Below are 22,391 nucleotides of genomic sequence, written 5' to 3' on the forward strand. Positions count from 1 at the left end.
TAAGATGCTTTTAATTAAAATAATTTAATGTGTTCTTTTTGATTGGAATCATACATTTTTTAAAAATAACTACTTTAATAAGCTCAAATATACTTGCATTGTAAAAACTATTTTGATTACATTACTACTCTAATCAATTTATTGTGGAACCAAGTTTGATTAATATGGTGAAGATGTTTGATAAATTAAATTTAAGGTTTAAAAATAATGTTTTTATATTGCAAATGTATTTGACGCTTGATTTAAAAAAAAAAAAAAAAAAAAAAAAGACAATGTAGAGGTCGACCTGGTCTCTTGAAAAAATGTAAGCATCCAGTTTATATTATAACATGGGATTTACCCTATAAAAAGGCAGTTAATCTTATTTAGCAAGGACCCAAACCACAAAAGCAAATGAAAAAAAATCTCATTGAAGATCTGTGGCGACTCTGGGGACAACAGCGGAGCATGAAAGCAAGATGTGTGGGGCATTTTTAGATGTACAACAGGAAGGCAAGTGTTTGGGATGTAGTTGCGCTCATGAACCTGAGATAAATAATCACCATATAGCACAAAGCTCTTGCTGCATGGTTCACCCACTTTGCCCTCCATGTAGAGTAACGTGCAAAAGTCTCGAGCCACCCCTCATTTATTCAGTTTGTGTTAGTAAAATGGGAAAGAGGAGCAATTTATTTAAACATGCAAAGGCAAAGAAATGGAGTGTAAAAACATATTTTCTATACGATCATGGTTTTCTTCAGCACATCCTGAACTTTCTTATAATTTATTTAAGTAGTGTTCAGAAATAGTTCTCAAAGGACATTCAAAGCTCTTCTTTGGAGCTTTGAAACCGTTAAGCACCAGGCATGAGGAGCCTGGTGCATATCTGGTAGTTTCCTACTCTGTGTTTTTTCTATTTAGGTAGGCTTTTACTACATTGGCAGTGTGTTTGGGATCTCTGTTAAACAATTAAGCTCTTTCCAGATGGTATTAAATGATGGATCAAAGTCTGATGGCATTTTTCTTCCATTGTAATTCCATCAGTTTTGACAAGATCCCCAACACCACTGGCTGAAATGCAGCAATAAACCTTGACAAAGCCTCCACCGTGTTTTACAGATGACTCTATCTCTCTTGACCTCCTCTGTGCACATTGGTAATAATTTGAGGGAAAAACTTCAAATTTGAATTCATCACTCAGACCTGTTGTTACTGATTTTCAGTCCAGTTCTTGTGTAATCTGGCATACCTCAGTCTTTTCTGCCAGTTTCCCTTCCTTTATTTTGGCTTCTTGACAGTCACTGTTCCACTGAGATCATTTCTGATGAGGTGTCAGTTTTTTAAGCATATGACTTTTTTTTTTAAGGTATTGCCCAAAGCCAAAGTTTGAAATCCATCAGAAATCCTGGAAAACTGTTGCTCAAGAAAACTTCAACAAAAATTAGGAGAAAGTCTGCCTCGTGCACAAAATATAAAGAAATGAGCGATTTCAGACTTCTGCACAGTAGTGTAAATAGCTCTGATAAAAGCTTTAATGCCATATAATTTACGCAATGTTTTGCATGATTCTTTTCTACCTTCTTACGATAGTTTCATATAATCATTATATTTAAAAAAAATTAAGAACCAGAAAAAAGCAGAAAGTCTAACCATCGATTAAAGCTGTGAAATACCAACAGACACAGGCAGTGACATGCGAGAGTAAGAGTTGTGGCTTCGTGTTTTAATATTTTATTTTCCCTTCATTTTAATCCATTTGCAGTCTTGATTTCATTCCTTTTCATTGATTAATTTCAAAAAAGATAGTCTCTAAAAAATATGGGGTAAGACGCATCTCATTTTCTTCCTTCTTCTTCCCGATTGCATTTGATATCCACTCTGTACATATTGTATTAATAACAATAGTGCATTAGCCATAGTGCAAAGCTCAAAACAAACCAAACTGACCGCATACGCCATCAGACAAGCTGCATTCTGGACCCCGAACCAGATCTCTTTAATCTCATTTACAAAGTTTCTGGGCTGAGGCGTTCACCCAGGGATCAGGGCTATCAACAAATGTACAAAAGACTCATGGCATTTCATTTCAGTGGTAGTTAGAACTACAAGAGAAATGATGAGATGGCAAGCGTAGCTTTTTTTTTTTTTTTTGGCCACATTTAAAGATGCATGGACAGCTTTGTCTACAGGAGAGATTTGCAGAGGCAGGGCGTGTCAGGAGATGGATAGCTATAAATTTTCTCAAACAGATAAATTATTTTTTAAGCATAGTTTTAAATAAATCTTCATACATTGCATTTAACATTCAGTATATCTTGCACATATTTACAAATAGGTGTGCATACAGTTGGCTAGTGCTCATTTTTTTTTGTAGATACATGGCATGTTGAATTCTTTCTGTGCTGCCTTTAGGGTGCGTGGCTGCAGCGCACAACAGGTTGTAGAAAGAGATGATCTGCTAGAGGTAAAAACCAGTGATGGGAGGAATGTTCAGGTGTACACAGACACAACTGCCCCATAACATTAATGTAAACACACACATTCTTACTTTCTTTAAAAACCTCTTACACCCATACATTCACTCCTGAGCAGACAGACATAGTAAACTTCCTAAGCGTACAAACTTTGGGCCCAAAAGTGGTGAACACGCACAGACAGATATTGTGGAATGTATGTTGGTCGGTCTGTCATCGAAAACACTAAGTTACGGTCTCTGCTGCTTCATATATATGATATTTTTTTTAATGATCCCAAAACCACAACACCTAGCTTCCTTTTTTTGTACCTGAAAACTTGAGGGTGTGGGAGATTGGTGGGCAGGTAGGATGCCTCAAGTTAAGACTCAAACTGCAATCCAGAACAAACAGCTTCTACGATCAGTCAGTCCTTACTCACCTTTTCTTTGGAAAACATGCTAACAACAGTGTTCTTTTTGTTAAAGTTATCTCAACGTTGCCAAATGTTGTAGATTAAAAACTAATTTCTGTCCATTTTAAGATGCACCTTGTCAACGTCTGGACCTCGGAGGAACTGTATCTTAGGTCCGTTTCCTTAAAGAAAAAAAGGAAACAATACAGCCCCTGTTATGTTATTTCAGTCTGTGTGTGCTAGTCCAGCATTTACTCAAGTGACGGCCGGGTTAGTTTATGTGCAGGCAGGCATTGGAAAGACGTGTCTCATTTGGTCCACCTTTGATATGTTCTTGATCAGACTGTCCGAGACGTGAGAAGAGGTACACAGACACCAAAGCACATTCGTATAGCCACTGGACTGGAGGAAGACCCCGGTGTCTCCCACAGGGAGAGCCACCTGCTTGCTCTAGGCGTGGCCTGGACGTAATCCTCAGTGGCCTGCTGGCAGCAGCCACATGAGTATGATTTGGCTGGTATGGTGAGAGGAGCTCCACAGGTCCCAGGAGGACAGACGAAAGGAGCAGACGCGATCGTGGAGGAAACGATGCTCGGAAGAGGTTTTGGAGATATTGTGGGACAGTAGTGGAAGACCTATTTTTTTTTTGTTCCCCTCTTCTTCAACGTGAAATGACACAGTGCGAGGAGGAAGACAGAAGTGGACAGGACACAGAGACAGAAAGACAGACAGATCTTATCCTCCACCAGATCTGAAAGACAAGTGAAAATTAAGCACTTATTAATATAGATATGCTGATATAGGTGATAGGAGATGACGATGAGAGAAGCTATTTTGCTTTACTGTTTTGTAGCTGGTGTAATAGGAATGATCTAAAGTATTTTTAAAAATTTTTTTAAAAAGGAGAGAACTGAAATGGAAAGGATTGAATAAGTTCTGTGGAGATGATTTTCAGATGGTGGATTACTGTGTCAGCAGCCATGCGGAGTGAGTTTGGGATGAGATAGTGGGATATTTTTAGGATGCAGCTCTGTGTACAGATTACATGGTGATATATTATACCTTCCTCTTCGAATGTTCCTGCATCCCATGAGAACGCCAGGAGAGAAGACAAAATGTGGAGATACTTAAGTCAGTATTGATAAAAGAAATGAAGAACTCATGACACACAAATAAGAATTAATGTGCTTTGCAAGTTATAATTCTATGTAAAAAGCAAAGTAAGTAGCAAAGCAAGTAAACACAACTTAGAGTGGACTTAAGGATTTAAAAAAAAAAAGAGTTTCCTTCTTGTCAAACTGCCTCAAGTCAAGTCAGAATTAGCTCCATCATGACTCAAACAATGACTCAATCCATTATTCATCTACCAGTCCTTCCCTAAATCTTCATCACATTGTAGTGATCACATCACATGCAGCAGGTCTACAGAAGTCTGCCACAGCTATGCCTGATAATATTACCCAGTAAGCCAGCAGTATGATTAGGAAGAGAAAACTTTGCTTATGGCTCATGCACACATGCACACATGCACAGACACTTCTGGCCCCAAAAGGACTGACTGCATTCTATAAACTAAGAATCACTTATTGCTTCTTAATTTACTGTTGTCTATATATCAAAGAATTATCATATACATCATATATCATATGTACTGACTGTGTATTAGAGCAGCAGTAGTCCTTTTAGGTCAGACCATAAGTAGTGCATAATAGCAAGCATGCATAGGTGGAATAGTGCGGAAGGAGCACTTCAGCAAGGGCATTTGAGGTTAGGATGCTGCCTACAGAGAAAAGGGATAATGCAGGTGTTTAAAAGCACCAACGTAAGAGTATATGACAAAATGAATGCTTAGGTAAACCCAGTGTCAAAAAAACAAAACAAAAACGTTTTTAGTCTTTACATGGAGAGTAAACAGGTGGGGGAAAATGTGGCACCAGTAGGGTAAGTCAGGTCTGTTCTAGTAGACTTGAGAAAAGGGCTGTAGTGGTTCCTGGCAAAAAACATGTCTTGCCCTGTCATTACTAAAAAAATGGGTCTGGAAAGAGGATGGAGAGGGAGGAAAGGTGCAGGATGGAGCTCAGAGTTGATTACAGCGTAGTTGTGTTTTGTATGGATCTTAAAAGCCAAAAGCGGTTCAAGCATTAGCACGTCTCAGACTTGACTCCCCATTTCCCCTCCCCTGGGCTGGGCAGTGAGTTGCAAATGGGCATCTAGTTCATAAACGTGAGAGTGGGAGGGGCGGGGACGTCCTTTAGGTAGAAGCAGACAGGTACAGAAAGGCATGCCAGAACTCTTACTTAAATCCCCATCCTGTTCCCCCTAGGACTATAGCTGCCAGGAGAATAGCACCTGCGATGGACCCTATAATGATATTGGTGCCACTTGGACCTGCGCAGAGGAAGGAGGAGGGAAGGAAGGGTGCGGAGGAGGAGGAGGAGGAGGAGGAAGAGGAGGGGCAGAAACAAAACAACACCACTAAAAAACACACGTCAGAAGACAGCATCAACACTGTACATCAACAACATCAACTAGAGAGAGGGAGAAAGAGAGAGAGAAAGATGGCAAGATACCTGCAGACAGAAAGAGAGATGCAGGGAAAGAGGAAGTAACCAGCCCATGGGGTGGAGATGGGAGAACAGGCGGGTGAGCGAGGGAAGTCAGGAAGACAACAGTAACAAAAATACAAAGGAGAGAGTGTTTTATTACTTTGTTCTCATTCCACCTCTCCTGCTCTTTCAGCTGGACACCCTCCTGCTCAAGGGTGGCTTTGGCTTTTTTGGCTCTATAAGAGCAGCAGCTGCTCAATTGCTCTGTGTCATTGGCAGACTGCAAGAAAGTAAGGAAGACACTTGAAAACCGCAGTGCCTGCAAAGCACACAGTACCACCACACACACACATTCACTACATACACATGCTCTAATGGATAAATGTGTCTCAACACACCCACACAATCTTTCAACATTGAAACCAAGACTCAGCAGGAAGGATAACACTGTGTGGTCTAAAAATTAACTTCCTCACAATATTCAGGTAAACTATCCTTTTTGTCCAATGTGAGGTAGTCGACTTCAGTACATGAAGAAGCTAAAGGGATGATGGGTAGAGACTATGAGGGGGATGTGAGAGGCAGACAGAAAGAGAGACATGGACAGGGTGAGAGTTGCTATGGACCTTTCTTCTCTGGGCCTGTTGCGACCGTGGGCTCAGGGATGGGATCGAAGACACTGCAGTCCTTCCCGGTGTAGTCCCTATCACAGATACACTTCACTTCATTACTGCAGGTCTGCAAGAGATTTGATGGGAGAGAGGCCCAATTAGCTATCTGCTAAGAGAAAGACGGGGCAGTTGAATATAAGAACATTAAAATGATTTGGTATTGATCAACATAATCAACGTAAGCCTGTTCTTCAAGCAGGTCCTATGTGTGATGCTTAAAAGGGTGTTGAAACAGTTAAAGTTCACATAAAAAACATTAATTTTTCATTCAAATTTAGACTGAAAAAATCGACAGTGTCACTCTAAAATGAGAAGATATTAGCTTTGTCTTTTTTTCTTTTACCCCATGGTCAGAACAAATGTGTCCGAAGTTGGATCCTGGGCATGTGCTGAGGTTGAATGCAGCCACAGGGAGGCAGCGTCTCTCCAAACACATCATGTTGGGACCACATGGAGTGCCATCCTCCACATAGCCCAGGTCTGTGCCGTCCTCTAGCAGAGCATGGCCACCCCTAATTGAAGCATCCAAACATGAGAGATAGATAGGACAGAGTTAGAATTACAACACCAAGGGATACTAATGGACAACAGCCTTTGTGACTGATTGGATGAATTTAATGTGACTACCTGCAGTCCAAGTACTTGTTCTGGTGATAGAGGGTGAAGCTGGTCACTTCACCTTGGAGGTCTCCAAACTTTGGCTTCATTGTCACATTAGCACAGAACAGGAACCCGCATAAAACATCTCTAAAAGAAGCCGATGCAATAAGAAAAAAGGAACATGACATTTCACCAACAGTGCAATTCATAAATGTATTATAGATTTCTATACATTTATAGAAGTTTTATTTTTCCTTACTGACAGGCCAACTGAGGATTATGTTCAGGTCACGCCTAGAATGAGCAGGTGACTCTTTCACATTCATACACATATAGACAGAGTTTTTATTCCATCCTTACAGAACTTTATGAATGACTTCCTGATTGATGCATCAGTAAATTGGTTGAGATTGCACACAAGGACTCTTTGAGGACTGAATGATTCAGAGATTGAATCACAGACCTTTTAATTAGTGGAAGACTATCTCCTGAGCCACAGCCAGGGTGGATTTTTTGGGGGTGTGTGAATCCCTCTAATTTTCAAACTTTTGCTATTTTCAGGATGTCTGGAAGGGTCAGGCTCTGTGGAGCCTTTTTTGTTGTCTCTCTGGACACTGTCCAGCTGCTTGTTGTCTTGGGCACATGCACAGTATTGCATGTGCCCATTTTTCCTCACTTTTCTTTATGTTTGAATCTTTTGAATCTTTTCAGTGAAATTGGTGGAAAATCTTAAAATAAGGCCACCATTCAAGAGACACTTGAAATTCAGACCGTGCAATAATAAGGAAAATGCTAACATACAGTGCAAGAAAACCAAAAAAGAGAATCGGGAATTTGCCACTTACGGCTTGTTGCACTGGAGCCAGCCTTGGCCATCAGGACCGGGGCCACAATTTCCTTTTTCTGTCCCCTCAGCGTTCAGCTTCTCATAACAAAACCTGTCTGCTGAATCTGAGATGGGAAAAACAAACAAATATACATATTCATATTTTAACTATCAGAATCAGACTAAACTAGTAAAATAAAAATGTCATATGCTGGAAGAGATGCTGTGGATGTGTTTAACACATACTATAGCCCCAGAGCCCCTTGCATTGTCCATCACGTGTCCTACATCGTCCACTGTAACATCGTCCCTAAAGGGGTGAAACAGTGCTAATTAGTGTACCACAAACTCAACTGCATATTAGAAAACAGCCAAAACCATCTCTTACCTGACTATTATCACACATGTATCCATCTAGCTTGTGGACATTATGAGGGCACTGCAAAAGTAGGAAAGTACATCATGAACTGGAAGCCGTTTTATGTGATCTTACAGTTTTCAGTGTTGTGTACAGAGAGTGCTACCTCGCTAGAGTCTCCAGTGCAAGTTTCCGGGATGTCACAGTCATTCACAGCCTGTCGACACACCACGCCTCTCTGCTCATACTAACACGCATCAGAGAAAAAAAAAAGGCATCAGACAAACATGTCAATCAGTTGTCATATGGGTGATTTTTAATGCATGCCGCGCAACCATACAGGCTGAGAAGTCTGAAAATGTTGTGAGTCATAAGAAACATGACACACTTCTTGTTCTTGTCACCGCACCAGCATAAATTAAGACTTTCTGAATCTTTTAAATTTCAGAAGTTTTGATAACATATAAAGGAGAAAAATACTATAAATGCTCTGACAAAGTAAACCTGATGTTCAAATTTCACTCAGTCAGTTTAATTTACTTTTCAGGCTCTTTGTAATACAGGGCTGCTCACCTTGCAGCCACTGCAGCAGAGTCCGTTACTGCACATGGCATCATGGGTAAGGGTGCACTTTTTACAGCAGGCTCCTCCCCTACGGGCACATTCCTGCCACCACAGACATGAAAACAGCTGAGTTCCAGAAAACAAGACACCATTTGGGGCCCATACATAGACATGATGTGGAGACGCTACCTGTTTCCAGTAGGTTAACCAGTCTAGCCAGCTACTTACCAGCTGGGATCCACAATCACACTCTTCTCCTGGCTCCACAAACCCGTTCCCACACTCAGGAGGGTCCAAGAGCTAAAAGAGACAAAGGTAAAAGATTAAGTAAAGGTTATTCAAAGGATTAAAGCAAAAAAATAATGTGCGACTCCGAATTAAATATGTATTTTGATTTAAAAAAAGATTTCACAGGCCACATATCCACATGGCCCTCACCTTGTTGGGCTTGTTGAACAGGCAGCTGCCACCTCCCTGGAGCAAGAACTGGATGTACTCGTCAACGCTGCAGCGAGAAAACTTTCTGGGCAGATGGAATCTGTGATGACAAAAAAACACAAAGGAAGATCAAGACACTACATGACAAGGAAATAAAATAAAAACAGCATGATACTTTTCTGTCAGTAAGGAATGCCAGATCCATTGTGGGTGTCTGTGCCATCACGTCGCAATCTGACAGAAATGTTACCATCTGTAGTAAGATATTACTCAAATGAATAATTGAAATCTTTATTGTTCCATCTGGCAAGGGGAGCTAAATCCAAATCACTCATGTAGTAAATACTTTCAATTCACCATTTGTAATTCTTACACGGTGACCGGCACACTGATGTCTTATGTTTCAGCAAATTTGCACAAAGCATCAAATGCTTCGGTGATTATCACTGGCTTGACTAATCGAAAGACAGTAAAATTTAAAGTTTCTCTCTGTTACAGGTGTTTCATTTTTTAAGTCAGGGAAATTAGTAAGACAAAACTGTAGCTTAAAGGGATTTTACCCTGTGTCTTCCATGATGCATCCCACCCAGGCATCTGGGCATTTGCAGTCTCCTGTGAAGAACGGCAAAGATGACAGACATAAACTAAAGGAATAAAATAATGCACTGATCTTCATTTATAACTTAAGCTGTGATGCTTTAAATGCTGCTGCAAGACATTATGAACTTGTACTCATAACAAATAAAGATAAGAGATACAGTATAGAGCTATGTGTTTGGCATTGAAAAATACAACTGATGGTTATAGAGCCTATTCTTTAGTGGCAAGGATGCTTTAACCACCACCTCCTCCTTCTTGGAAGCAGGTGACTAATCACCTAATGAAGGAGTATAATTACAGAAGAGAACTGCTGGACAGGGACACTAACACCTCCACCCCCACTGCCTTAATCCTACCAGCACCAATGTTGCTCTCTTACTTTGTTAATCTATTCACTCCAGTGCTGGGTTTACAGTTCCCTGTAAATAAAGCTTTCCTTCTATCTTACCTGCAGAGTTACGTGCATTGTTCCACCTCATCCCAATGTTCTGGCCAAGACTCTGGCACAAAGTGATGGCCATCGCACCTACATTTCCATACTGAAACAAATTCACATGGAATGCATGTAAAAGTTTGCTGTGAAGTGGGGACACATATTTTGCGACACATATTTATTGTGAGTCACATAAGTTGAGTTTATCCATCCATCCATCCATCCATCCATCCATCCATCCTCCCCCTGTCATTTACATCTGTGTTGTGGAGGCAGGAATCTCAGCAGTGGCAGATGCCAACAGACTCAAAACAACTGATTGGTAAGGCCACTAATGTTGTGGGAATGGAGCTGGACTCCCTTAAGGTGTTGCCGGAGAGGCGGATGTTGTCCAAGACAAGGACAATGCTGGACAATACCTCCCACCCACTCTATGACGTGCTGGCTAATCACAGGAGCACGTTTGTGAGAGACTGAGCTTATCCACCACAAAATGACAAAGGAAATCATTGTTGCCTGTGGCCCCGTGTACAACTCCTGCATTTAATGCACAGTACAAACTGCAATAGTTACACGCTTTTGCACAAAACACGTCACTTAGGAAGCACTGAACAAGCATCCTATCCAGATGCCCAAACCACCTCAACTGGCTCTTTGAATTTGGAGGAATAGTGCCTCTGCTCTGAGTCCCTCCCAAATGGCTGAGGTCCTCGTGCTATCTCTAAAAGAGAACACAGATACTTGCAGTTCTGCTTCTTATGTCTGTGATCTATTTCTTTTGGTCACAACCCAAAGCTTGTTAGCTATATATGAGGGTAGGAACTTATAGTGACCAGTAAACTGACAGCTTCACTTTCCCTCTGTCCTCTCTCTACTGCAACAGTCTCCTGTTCCACTAGTCCTTCACTTTTCAACAGACCCTAGAATACTTACACTCATCTAACTTATGCAGTAGCTCGTCTCTGCCTCAGTGCTGATTCTACGACTTACAAACAGGATAAAACTGCTGTGCTGGGACACCTGGTCCCTCTGCCTGGACAGGCTGCCAGTCCAACACAGAGACACAGCCAACTTTCACCTCCACACAATCAATTTAGAATCGCCTGATAATCAAACACAGATATCTTTAGACTGAGGGAGGAAACCTGGGCACCCACAGGAATCCCACATAAGCATGAGTAGAGCATGAAAACTGCACAAAGAATAGCCCCAGTCACTGAGCAGGTTCAGTCTCGCAACTTTTTTTGCTGTACCTACTTGAAAATATATGCTTCATATAAATTATTTTCAGCTATGTTTTAAATCAGAGAACTTAGTCCTACTTATTGATGATTTGATTTTAATATTATAACAAAAATACATAAAAACTTAAAATTTGGCTTTACAACTAAATTTCAATTTATATTATAAGTCCAATTAGAGATTCACAGTAATACAGTAGTTAGCACCACACCTCTCGCGCTATGATAGCTGAGATAACCTTTAGTGGCCATCAAATGGATAAGCTATTAAGAAAACTGATGGATGGATGGATTACTCATTTTAGGTTAAAATTTATAATAAACCCTATCTGTGTAATAGAAAATTATAATCATGTTATATTTTCCTTACCTCGTTAATTCCTCCTCCTCTTGTTGGAGAGCACACCCCTCCTGTGTAGGCTGTCCCACTACGGCTACTATGAAAGTTACGCCCTCTGTGAGCACAGGAAAGCCAAAGTTGCAAGTCCAGACATCACATAAGCTTTAGTTCCCATTAAAATTTTATTTATTTATTTTGACGGTCTTACGAGAAAAGATGGACTACATCACTCTGCTCTCTGATGTTGTCCTTCCTGTACTTCATGAAGTTTTGCAGCGTTGTCAATGGGTCTTCCACTACTGGCATCATATTTTTAGAGGTCCAGGTCTCCATGGCGACCAGTACAATCCTTGTGTTGAGCTGTTCCTGATAGATCTGAGGACCACAAAATGCCCATCAGTGCACTGCTTCATTTGGTGTTTTGGTCTGATTTTTTTGTAAGTGTCATCTGGGACAGATCATTCCCACACACACACGTGTTTATTGACAGGTGGCGAAGTGAGAAGGCAGAGTTTAGCAGTAGGAGGATTAATTTCCTGCAAACCGATCACTTACCGTATCCGCCGTGTTGACCACAGCTTTGGCAAAGTTCTTGGTTTGGCTGCTTGAGCGACGCAGCTGTACAAACTGTAGAGGAAAAGACGCACAGATGGCTTAAGAGATGGATCACATCAGCTCTGCTACACACAAATACACAATCAGACATGTAATTTGATTTACTTGTACTGACCAAGTGATATAAGGAATGAGTTACATGGAATGTTTCAATGTACTTCTTGCATGACCAATGTCAACTGAAGTGGCAAAGTTTCGGTTAATTAAATGAAATCCAAATATTGCTTTTTGCTTAACAATGAAATCTGTTGTATTTGACTTGTAGTTTCATCAGTGTGTTACTTGTGTGTTCCCCCAATGTTCTTTCTGCATTCTGTTCAGTGTAAGTTTGCATCAGCTCTGTACCTAGTAGTTTGTCTGTGCCTTTCAGTTTGTTCCCTGTTTTACTTCAGCAGTGGGTTATCTGTTGTGTCTTCCTGTGAGTCTTTTGTTCCCCTTTTGATTGTCTTGATTGTCTACACCTGTGTCTCATTATGCACCTATTTCCACTTCCTTGATTACACTCTATATCATCTATTCTGCCAGATATTTCTCTTTAATTTAGTTTTCTAGGTTTGTAGTCTCTCTGCCTCTTCATGTTTATAGTTTTACCATGACTCTTATCCATCCTTACCTGTCAAAGGAGGTCAGTCTGTCACAGTTTTTTTCTTATTGCATATCCATTGCTTTGTCTGTATTCCTTTAAGAAACGTTCAACTAGCATATGAACACCTGTACACTGTCCAGTCCTAACATATTCTGATGTCAGTGTAAGCTTGGAGCTAATGAAACTGGACTGCCTGGCCTCTGGCAGCTTTGTTGCTATATAAAAATAAAAGCTCATATGTTTGTGTACAACTAGCAATATGTGACAGCCCCAGGCCCTCTTGAGGGGTTGCTCTATGTGGGTTCTGTTTGCGTAGCAAGGTTTCCTGAGTGGAGCTGAGTGGGATTAGCCATACTGCAGAACACCTGGTCACTGCTCTGCAAGTGGCAGTGTGTCATCCTTCTTTGTTGAGCTGGCCACTAAAAAAAGGTATTAATTTAAATGCTGATATTATGATGATAAAATGTATATTTCTACTTGTTACTGGGCTCTGTATTTGATTTATCTTTTAACTTGCTATTTTTTACTCACAAACTGCTATCAGACAAGCATTTGCAGCTATTCTTGTTTACTGTTAGCCATGCAAATCCTGGTGATATTTAGGTACTGCTCCTCTCTGTACAAGTACATTTGTAATTTTGGGGAGATTTTATGTCCTTATTGATTGTGGCACTGAAATTTTAGACAATAAATAAGGAGAAGTACTGGACAAACCATGGGGTATGTGGTTAAGCAGTACACACTACAGTCATCAGGCTACCAAGAACCTTTAGCACTCACCATATCATTGTCATTGACCACCATCAGCTCAATATATTTGGTCTCAGTCTGCACAGAGGGCTTGCGAACACTTCGCTTGGACCGTCGCAGACCCCCAGACGCCTGCTGCTCCCTCACTTGGTCCGGTCTGTCATCATCATCACCATCACCTCCTCTGCCATCCCACTCACTGTCCTCTGTACAGTCTGGACACATAAAAAAGCAGAGCTGCAGGCAGTTAGAGGGAAATATTACTTTTTAAGGAAGATAGAGGACAGAAAATTATTAGCTCAAGTTGGCTTTAAACAATGAAAAATCGAATCTTTAAGGTGACCTGTTATAATTTTACTCATTTTCTGAAACATATGTACTGTTACAAGAGCAAATAATAATGTTAAACATTGCAAATTTTTCAAATAATACGCAGAGAGTTCCTATGAACCAAAAGCTCTGTGTCTGACTACTCTAAATGCTCAGTTTAGATGTTTTCTCTACACTTGGCTCTGTGTGATGTCACTGAGAGCAAATATGCCAAATGTGGTCATCCAAACCAGGACGTTCGGGCTATGACCCAACTACTGTTCAGGAATGGCAGCCAATCAGAAGAAGGTTGACTTCAAGGCTGGAGGAAGGGAGCTAAAAATGCTTATTTCACAAACTTTGAATGATACAAAGCTACTCTCTGCAATTTAACATAACAAGGTTGGAAAGGAACAAAACAGGTTCCCTTTTGAACACTGTGAATGTAATATATTTAAAATTATTCTTATTATTTAATTATACCCAGCTTATTTATCCATTTCTTATGAATTTGATTTGATCTATTTTTATGAAATGATTTTGTATTTTTGAAAATGGCTGCTTTTGAGCAGCTTCTGTGAATCAAAAAGTGACATTTATTTTCAGACTTTTGAAAAATTGCGCTTGGCATAGGTTCTTTCCTAAATGAAGTCAAATGTGTCATGAATGTAAGATAAGTGTGGCTTTATACCTGGACAATGGGCCGGAAGTCTGATATCAGGCATCCTGCGTATTAGGTGAGCACCATCATACTAAAGTGAAAATATTAAGATTAGGACCTAAAACAAAAATGTTTAACTATAAAAATCTGTATTATAGTCACAGGTCATTTACCTGATTGCTGTCATTGTGAAAGGGCTCAATACCGTAAGAGAAGAAGCCATCAGAGAACATGCCACTGAGAACCACCAACAAGATGAAGAATAAAGGGTGAGCTTGGGAGGCTAATTTGTAACACACAGGAAGTTAGTATTTGAAGTTACAGACAAGGTCTACTGTCAAACTCACCACAAGCCATGGCATGTGGAGACAGCTGCCCAGGACTCTGGTAAACCTCTTAACCTTCCCTGATAGTAGCAGTGTTCCCCTCCCTGTGAGGACAAAGAACCACTGCTTAGTACAATAACCTCTGCTGACACACTCTCAGCTTCATAGGGACAATTTCATAGATCATTTGATATCACAATAGGTGAGAAGTGAGGAAAAACCTCTCCGTGCTTTCCTGTTTTAAGATGTTAGTGGCACAGTTTATGACCTACTTGTATCGTGTTCTCCACTCCTTTACTCTACTGACAATAGAGCTGGAAGTACACCATGCCCAAGGACCTCTTCAATAAATCAACACTAACATTGCCCACACAGTTATTTCTTAAAATTTAATGTGGAGTAACTGTACAGCAAACAGGCTGCGACTAAACGCAAAAAAACCCAAAGAGGAATCTGCTCTTGTCATGTAGCACTGACGCTGCTTTGCAAGGTTAAAGCGGTGAAGAGAACCAGCGGGAAATGTGAGAACCATTGATTCACCTGGATTAAATTGATTTCAGCAGGGCGCTTTGACCTCACAACAGCAGCTCAGGGAAACAATGCCTTTGAACTTGAAAGTATTTTAATCACAGGGATCACTCTGGTTAAGTGCTGCCCTGAATGCATCATGCCTGCTATGTCCAGAAGAAGCGGCATCATCACATGAAGCCTCCATCCAGCTGAGGGACAATCTGGTCTAACCACAGGTCTCCAGCCTCAACCCTGCACGCCCCTTCTCTCTTTTCACCACTCCAGGCACAATCTGACTGCCTGTGAACACACATACACCCCCAGAATTACTCCTCCCCAATCCCAAAGCTCATCTTGCTTTTGTATTAACTGGCATTTTACTCCATATATCCCCCTCCTCCTCCTCTCATTCCAGATCTGCTCTTCCCTCCCTTTCGGTCTTCTTTCATTCTCTTCGCTGCCAAGAACTTAATGACACTGCTGAGCTAACTGGTTGCTATGGAAACAGGCTTGTGATTGGTCAGGAGGACCGAAGGAGAGTTCGAAATGATTGTGGGTGGGGATGTGAGAGCTGGCTGAGTGGGTGGGTGGGTGCTGGGGGCAGTGAGTGGCACATTTGTCCACGAAAAAGCGAAGAAAAAAAAACAAACATTAGCCATCCCTCCTGGCTTGCACAATGCAGTCACATTCCACTGGTCCCTCCTGACAAGCACACAGCTCATCGTTAGATGTCAAGGTTTTATCCCGTTTCCACGTTCGCTCGACGATTCTCTCCGTGGGCTTGTGATTTTACACCACGGGCGATCACTTCCTTTCTTTCTCAGCAGTCTGAGAAAAGCAGAGAGGCATGCATACGTACTGATAGGCAAACCCACATATGTGCAGACCGGTAATGTTCACGAGCTTACTTCTAAAGCAGGGAGGACGAAATGCACTTTCCATAAATAGATAAAAGCACGAGGTTGTGATCAAATAGTAGAAAACATCAGCACAATAATTTTAAAAAAGATGGCTTAAAAAGTGTGTTTTACTTCTAAAATAAGAATAATAAAAATAAATACAGTTTGAGCCGAAGGATTTTGTTATATAATCTGATCTATATCAGTTCAGGATTGTCAGGAGGAAGCAAAACTTTAAGTGAGTGTTGCACTGCTGCTCTGGTCACTCTCTTTAATATGCTGATAATGCTGCTTTGAATCACGTTCATGCACTGAAATCATGTGAGCATCCCACCTTATGCAGAAAACCTTACCACAGACTGAAAGGGACTGCCATCCTGGTTAAAGTGCCGTTCTACATAATCTGAAGACAGAAGATGGCTGCAAAGAGAGATAAGATATTATAAATACTTGCAACAGCATCCTTTCTAGTCAGAAATAATAATAATAATAATAAACTGGGATTTTTTTCTGCTGTCTGTTCTCCCCACAAATTTATTTGGTGTTCCCCATCTTGACATGAAACATAATAGAGGCGCTAAGTGCATTTGCTTAAGTGTGGGGAAATGCTAATTAGAACAGCTGCAGTAAATTAAGAGCACCCACTGATACAAAATGTGCAAAAAAAAAGCAGATCTGATGAATTTACAGGGTAATACTAACTGATTTAATTCCAGGTCTAAAGTGAAGGTGCGTCCAAAGGCTTCTACTTGGAAACAGCTCTGGGCCAAGTGGACAGGCTGAAAGAAGAAAAAAGAAAAAAACGCTAGAGAGATGGATTTGACAGCTGATAAATTAAAGTGTAACAAAACAATTGTGGTTAGATGTGTCACTCTGTGAAAGCCACAGAAGGGTTGTGAAAAAGTCTCATGAATAATTCAGCAGAATCAATACAGTGTAAGGTCTAAAAGCATCTCAGCAGCTGAGATATTATGATTTATAAAGTCTGCATTGATCAGCACTGGCTGCCAGCTTTCAGGCAAGCTTGACTCCACAGAGCTATGGCTGTTTAGGAGCTAAGCTGGAGTCTCGTGATAAGGATAAATAGAGGAGGTCTTCACAGGAGGATAGGAAGAGGAGAAAGCGTTACTCCTATGTATTCAGCCATGCTGTGTCCCCGGATGGTCAGCTGCCAGGCTTGAGGACGTAAGGACACCGCAGGGGCAGGAGAGAGTGAAATTTACTGCGGACCAAACAGTATGTCTCTTCAGCAGCTTCGACTGTGCCAGCGTGGCTTTGAACTCAGTCTGGAGGAACCGGCTGCAGTGAATCACTGGGCTTTTACAATAAAACGCATCACTATGCAGAAATTATTCCCTCCATTGAGTACAGACAACAGATTTCTTACTATTGTCTTGGAGAAGCTGCAGCTTGGTACCTCTGTCCCTGTACAGTAACACTGCTCTACTGCTTTAGATTGTTTCTATTTAACTGTTCTTGACGTGGCTGAAAGACATTATTTTTAAGACAAAGTAGCTGCTCTGATGCTGCTGATGGTATCACAAAGACTTAATATCAAAAAAGTTCATATTTGTCTGAATCTGTCACTCAGTCGCTTTCTCATTGTTGCTGGTTTCAAAGCCGAAACAATCACACTAAAAGGTCCTTTTTAGAAACTCCTCTTCAATTGTGTCACATCATTATTTTCGTCTCCAGCAGCCCCCACCTGCTACAGATCTTTTAAAGCCATTGTGGATACTGAAATGTAAATTGCTTAAAGTTCAATATACATTCTTGCATAAAATAACACTTCAAACAACACATTGTAAGATTTATGCTAGCATTGCTCTCACACAAACTGCCTTGCTCCATAACTTTATACCTTTATGATACCTTTATCTTTTTCCTTGAGAACATCTGATTCTAGATGCTAATCTATATTCATCTAATAATCTGTAGAGTTTAAGCTATGCCGAAATGAACGCAATGTGCAAAACCAAATAAATCAAATCAGCCAAAATGTTGCTTCATCTATTTTTGAACACAGTGTGATGTGACAGAAAAAAAAGAACAAGTTCAGCTCATCCCTCCCTGCTGCTTCTAAATTTATCTGGTCTCTTATTCCGAGCATCTTAAATATTTAAAAAACAAAACACAGCAAGTGAGGCAGCTGAGACTTTTGAAATCTTGTCTACGGAAAACCATTTTATGAACATATTATAGTTATGCTTATTTAAGACACCATCTCTTCCCAAGATTATAGCATATGTATTCACTCAAATCTTGAAGCATGTGACTCTGGTGTGTGTACTGAGCCTAATATACTGTCAGAGAGAGAGAGAGAAAGAATGGGAGAGACAGTGGATGGGGGAGAGTGCTCAAACCTCTTGGACCATCCAGCACTTCTTACACAGGCCTGTTCTATAATTAATGGGACATACTTCAACACACTACTGAATAATAAAGAAGTCAGAGACTCAGCGTGGCATCCGAGTTATCAGATGATGCGACTATTTCAAGAGAGTCTACCTTTGTCCTGTGGAGATGGTGGTCGCTTCATATATCGCGCGGCATTTAAACAGCTCTTTGATTAACCAGCATTTGAGCAGTGCGTATTAAGAAAGCCAAGTGTTGTTTCATAACTTGTTGCTAGAGGTTACAGCTTAAATTTAGGGAAGGGAAAAATAGCTTCAAGCAACAACTCTTCTTGGTAACACCCACCGGACGCTGCTTCACTTCACATTCAAAGGGATTTTCACTGACTAAATGGGTCAAAATCGCAAGGAGTAGAGGCTGCTGCAATACACCGCCCTGCGCTGTTATCTCTGTGTAGCAGGAGCCGCATGAGCAGTGGGGAGCTGAGCACTGCACTGTTTTACTGACAGGGAGGAAAAGGAGGTTGACACCAACAAAATAAAAGTCTGTCCTGGTGCTGTCACACCCTTGTACACGCATGCAGTTATCTGCAGTCGAAATGGTCAAGGATTTCCTGCATTTATGCCTCGATAAATGCAGGAAATGATTGATTTTAGTGCAGGGCAAATGTTTTTAAGTTCTCATTGAAACATGTATTTATGCATTACTCACGTGGAATAGTTTCTTTTTGTTCAATTTAGAGTGAAATGTATCAGTTTCTTTTATTTAGGAAGGGTCCTAAAACCTTGTCTGGGATCCTTTACAGCATGGGAATAAACAGAATTAAGGATGTAAGCTCACCAAGGTGTCCCCGGTGCTATTCTTCACCCTGGTACCCAAGTAGTCATGAGCCATTTCTTCTTCTGACTTGATTTGCTGTATGAGGCGCTTTGGATAAATGATCTCGGTTGCAGTGTCCCCACTCTCCGCCCGGCCCACTGGGGCAAACCAGTCCCACATGCTTCCATCCTGCTCCAGGTTCCTGTCAACACCTGTATGTAATACAAGAGGAAAACTCTCACAGTGTGTTTCCACTAGGCACTGCAAGTTAGCAACACAAGTGAACCTGCCCAAACAGAGCAGCGGGGATTTCTTTAAGGATAAAAAAACAAGCACAAAGTAATGCACATTTAAAACAAATCAGCCTGTGAGCGTCTTCATCTGTAAGCTCACGGTTTGGTGACCTAATTTAACAGTGAACATTATTTATCCGTAATAGTATTTTATAAAAATAGTGGATATAGCTAGATGTGCACGCTCTGATGGAAAATAATTAGAATACTTGTCATTACTTAAATTATCTACAATAGGGATGCTCATATAAGCCTGCATATTGTGAGTATACAAATGAAAGGCTCACAAATCGTCATCCCAGGGCAATAAAATGTAGTTATATTCTAGTGCTGTAGATGTTTCTTCCTAAATGCTCGTCTGAAATGGTTATGGATACGTTATAGGTAATGAGGCTGCAGTGGGAATGTGTTGATGCAGCAAATTGTGCTTTCAGGCCAGTGGGCTGTTTGGCACCGAGATCCCGCTACAGTAAAATTACGAGCCTACACCGGGGTTCGAAAAGTGCTGTTCACGGTGAAAAAAAGAGTGGATGCAAAGGAAACGAAAGGGGTTCTCCCTCTCTCGATCCAAACCCCCTCGCTCGCTTCTCTCTCTCTTACCTGAGACTGCAAGCCTCTCGCCCACTGCAGCAAAGACCGTGAAGCACCACACCGCCAGCATGATCTTCACATATTCCCCCGGATTACAGCATGGAGAGCCGCAGGATGTCACGAACCCGGCAGACGGAGTGAAGAAAAGACTAAAAAAATCACACAAATGATGGCGAGGATCCAAAATCAATCTACTAAACATCTGACGATGTGCCTCCTCTCATCTCTCCCCCTCTCTATCACTCGCCCTCTCAGCTCCGGTCAACACTGCTACAGAGAATTTGGATTTGCATATCAGAATGATGAAAAAAAGAAGTGACAGGCCTTTGTCGGAGATGATGGATACAGGCCTAGAGAGTGATCAGTTTAGAAATAGTGTGGAACGGGAGAGTGCGCACCGCGGAATCATAGCTCCGCAAGCCTGCGCGGGTGCGTATGGGTGTATGGATGAGGTTGTATGTGTGTGTATATGCGAATCTGCAGTATGCGGAAACGAAGGGATGGGAAACCGAAGAGCAATGCGTTGGGTCTGCGGTGAGGAGGACACGTGGGACGCTGGTACCCTCCTTCATCCCGAGCTGCCTCCTCCTCCCGTTGCCATGCAGCTCTGCGCAAGAAGAGGATGCGACAGCCCGCCAGCCGGAGAAAAGCTCGAAAGGGGATCAGGGATGGGCAGTTCATTCATTTTCTGAACATGAAGGAGTTAATCAGGAGTATCCGGGAAAGCGTTGACATGAAGATCACAGCTCTATAGGGGATGAAAGTGGTCCCGACCGAGGAGAGACATTATGAACCCAAGACACCCTCTGACAAACCGGCTACAGCAGAGGCCATACTGTTCACACCTTGTTTCTGCCTTAAACAGCTCAAACTGTTCAAGATATTCTTACGATTCATTTTTATTCATTTCAGCACTGCAAGTTATACCAAATGCCATAAAAATAAACTTAATCACAGGGATCTCCAAATGTTTAACCTGTTTGAATGCATCCTGCTGTTTTAACATTTAGAAAAATCACTGTTTTTGTAATGAGAAGCTGGTTTTCACTTTAAGAGCCAGTGTTACATTCAGCTTATAGGTCTGGAAATATGTAGCAAAAGAAGAAAACGTAATATTAATGCTGGAAAAAAATGAATGTTACATGTGGTCCACTGAGTACTTACTTAACCACAGCAGAGCGGCTAAGTGAATATGCACGACTGCTACTAAAGTGTAATATCAGGGACTGATTAAGTCTTTTTATTTGAATCAAGCATCACACAGAGCATACTGCCCAAACACACTGCTGTCAGTGAAATGAAAAACTCCAACTGACCACTGTGAATGTCCCTACAAGAACATTACATGATCATGTTGACTAAAGTAACTCTAAAGCTTTTGTTGGCCCCAGTGATCAGTAAAACATGCTGTGTTCAAAGGGATGTATGAGTTTAACTGCTTATGACTCCTAATCAGAAGCCACTAATGGAGATGGACGCTGAAACCTGCAGTCTCTCTGCTGTCTCTCACCTGCTGGGTTTAGCTTCCCTGGTGCAGCCCAATCTCAGCAGCCATCCTATAATACATCAAACTAATGGAGAAAAACTGCACCGGCACCCCCTCTGAATATTTCATTTACCTCCCTTTGAGACAAGCAGAGAAGGAGGAATAGTAGGAAAAGATGGAGGTGGGAGTATCAGGAGGAATGCAGCATAAGCTAAAGATGCTCCTGCCCTGCCAAAATAAAATAAAATATCATAAAATAAAATAAAATAAAAAATGATGGCTGCCAGAATATTGCAGTTCTAAAACTTTAAACAGACACTGACTTTAGTCTGCACTTTGCTGCTGGCTTTCTGATTCAAACACTAAAGTCTTCACTGTGATCTGGTAAGTGGTCACATAGTGCTGATGCAGTATTCTGCAGTAAGACAGCTGAGTTGCAAGTAGTGCAAAGGTGGCTCTGTGAGCAGGGATGCAGTGGTCACACTGGTTTTAGGGTGAATATAAAGGATATGAGGAATTCCATTTTTTTTTAAGATTTCAGGTTACACTTAAATGTAAGTAATGTATAATAATCACAATCTTGAACCCTCTTATATCAGAGCTTGACAGAGACAACTCTTCTCAAGCAGCCAGTCCTGAATCAAAACTTGTACTATAGACAGTCGATGTTGATATGTCACAGTAATAAAAGCACAGGTGGAATCACAGTAAATCAGCATCCATCACT

General features: G+C 41.2%; 1 pseudogene; it reads right to left on the reverse strand.

Moving 5' to 3' along the window:
- Positions 1 to 3,185: 3,185 nt before the first annotated feature.
- Positions 3,186 to 20,859, reverse strand: LOC146634050 (disintegrin and metalloproteinase domain-containing protein 11-like; annotated as a pseudogene).
- Positions 20,860 to 22,391: the final 1,532 nt, after the last annotated feature.

The sequence above is a fragment of the Diplotaxodon limnothrissa genome, linkage group LG4 (genome assembly GCF_057381915.1).
Source record: "Diplotaxodon limnothrissa isolate DT_005_m linkage group LG4, D_limnothrissa_male_GT1.1, whole genome shotgun sequence".
In the NCBI taxonomy this organism is placed as follows: Eukaryota; Metazoa; Chordata; class Actinopteri; order Cichliformes; family Cichlidae; genus Diplotaxodon; species Diplotaxodon limnothrissa.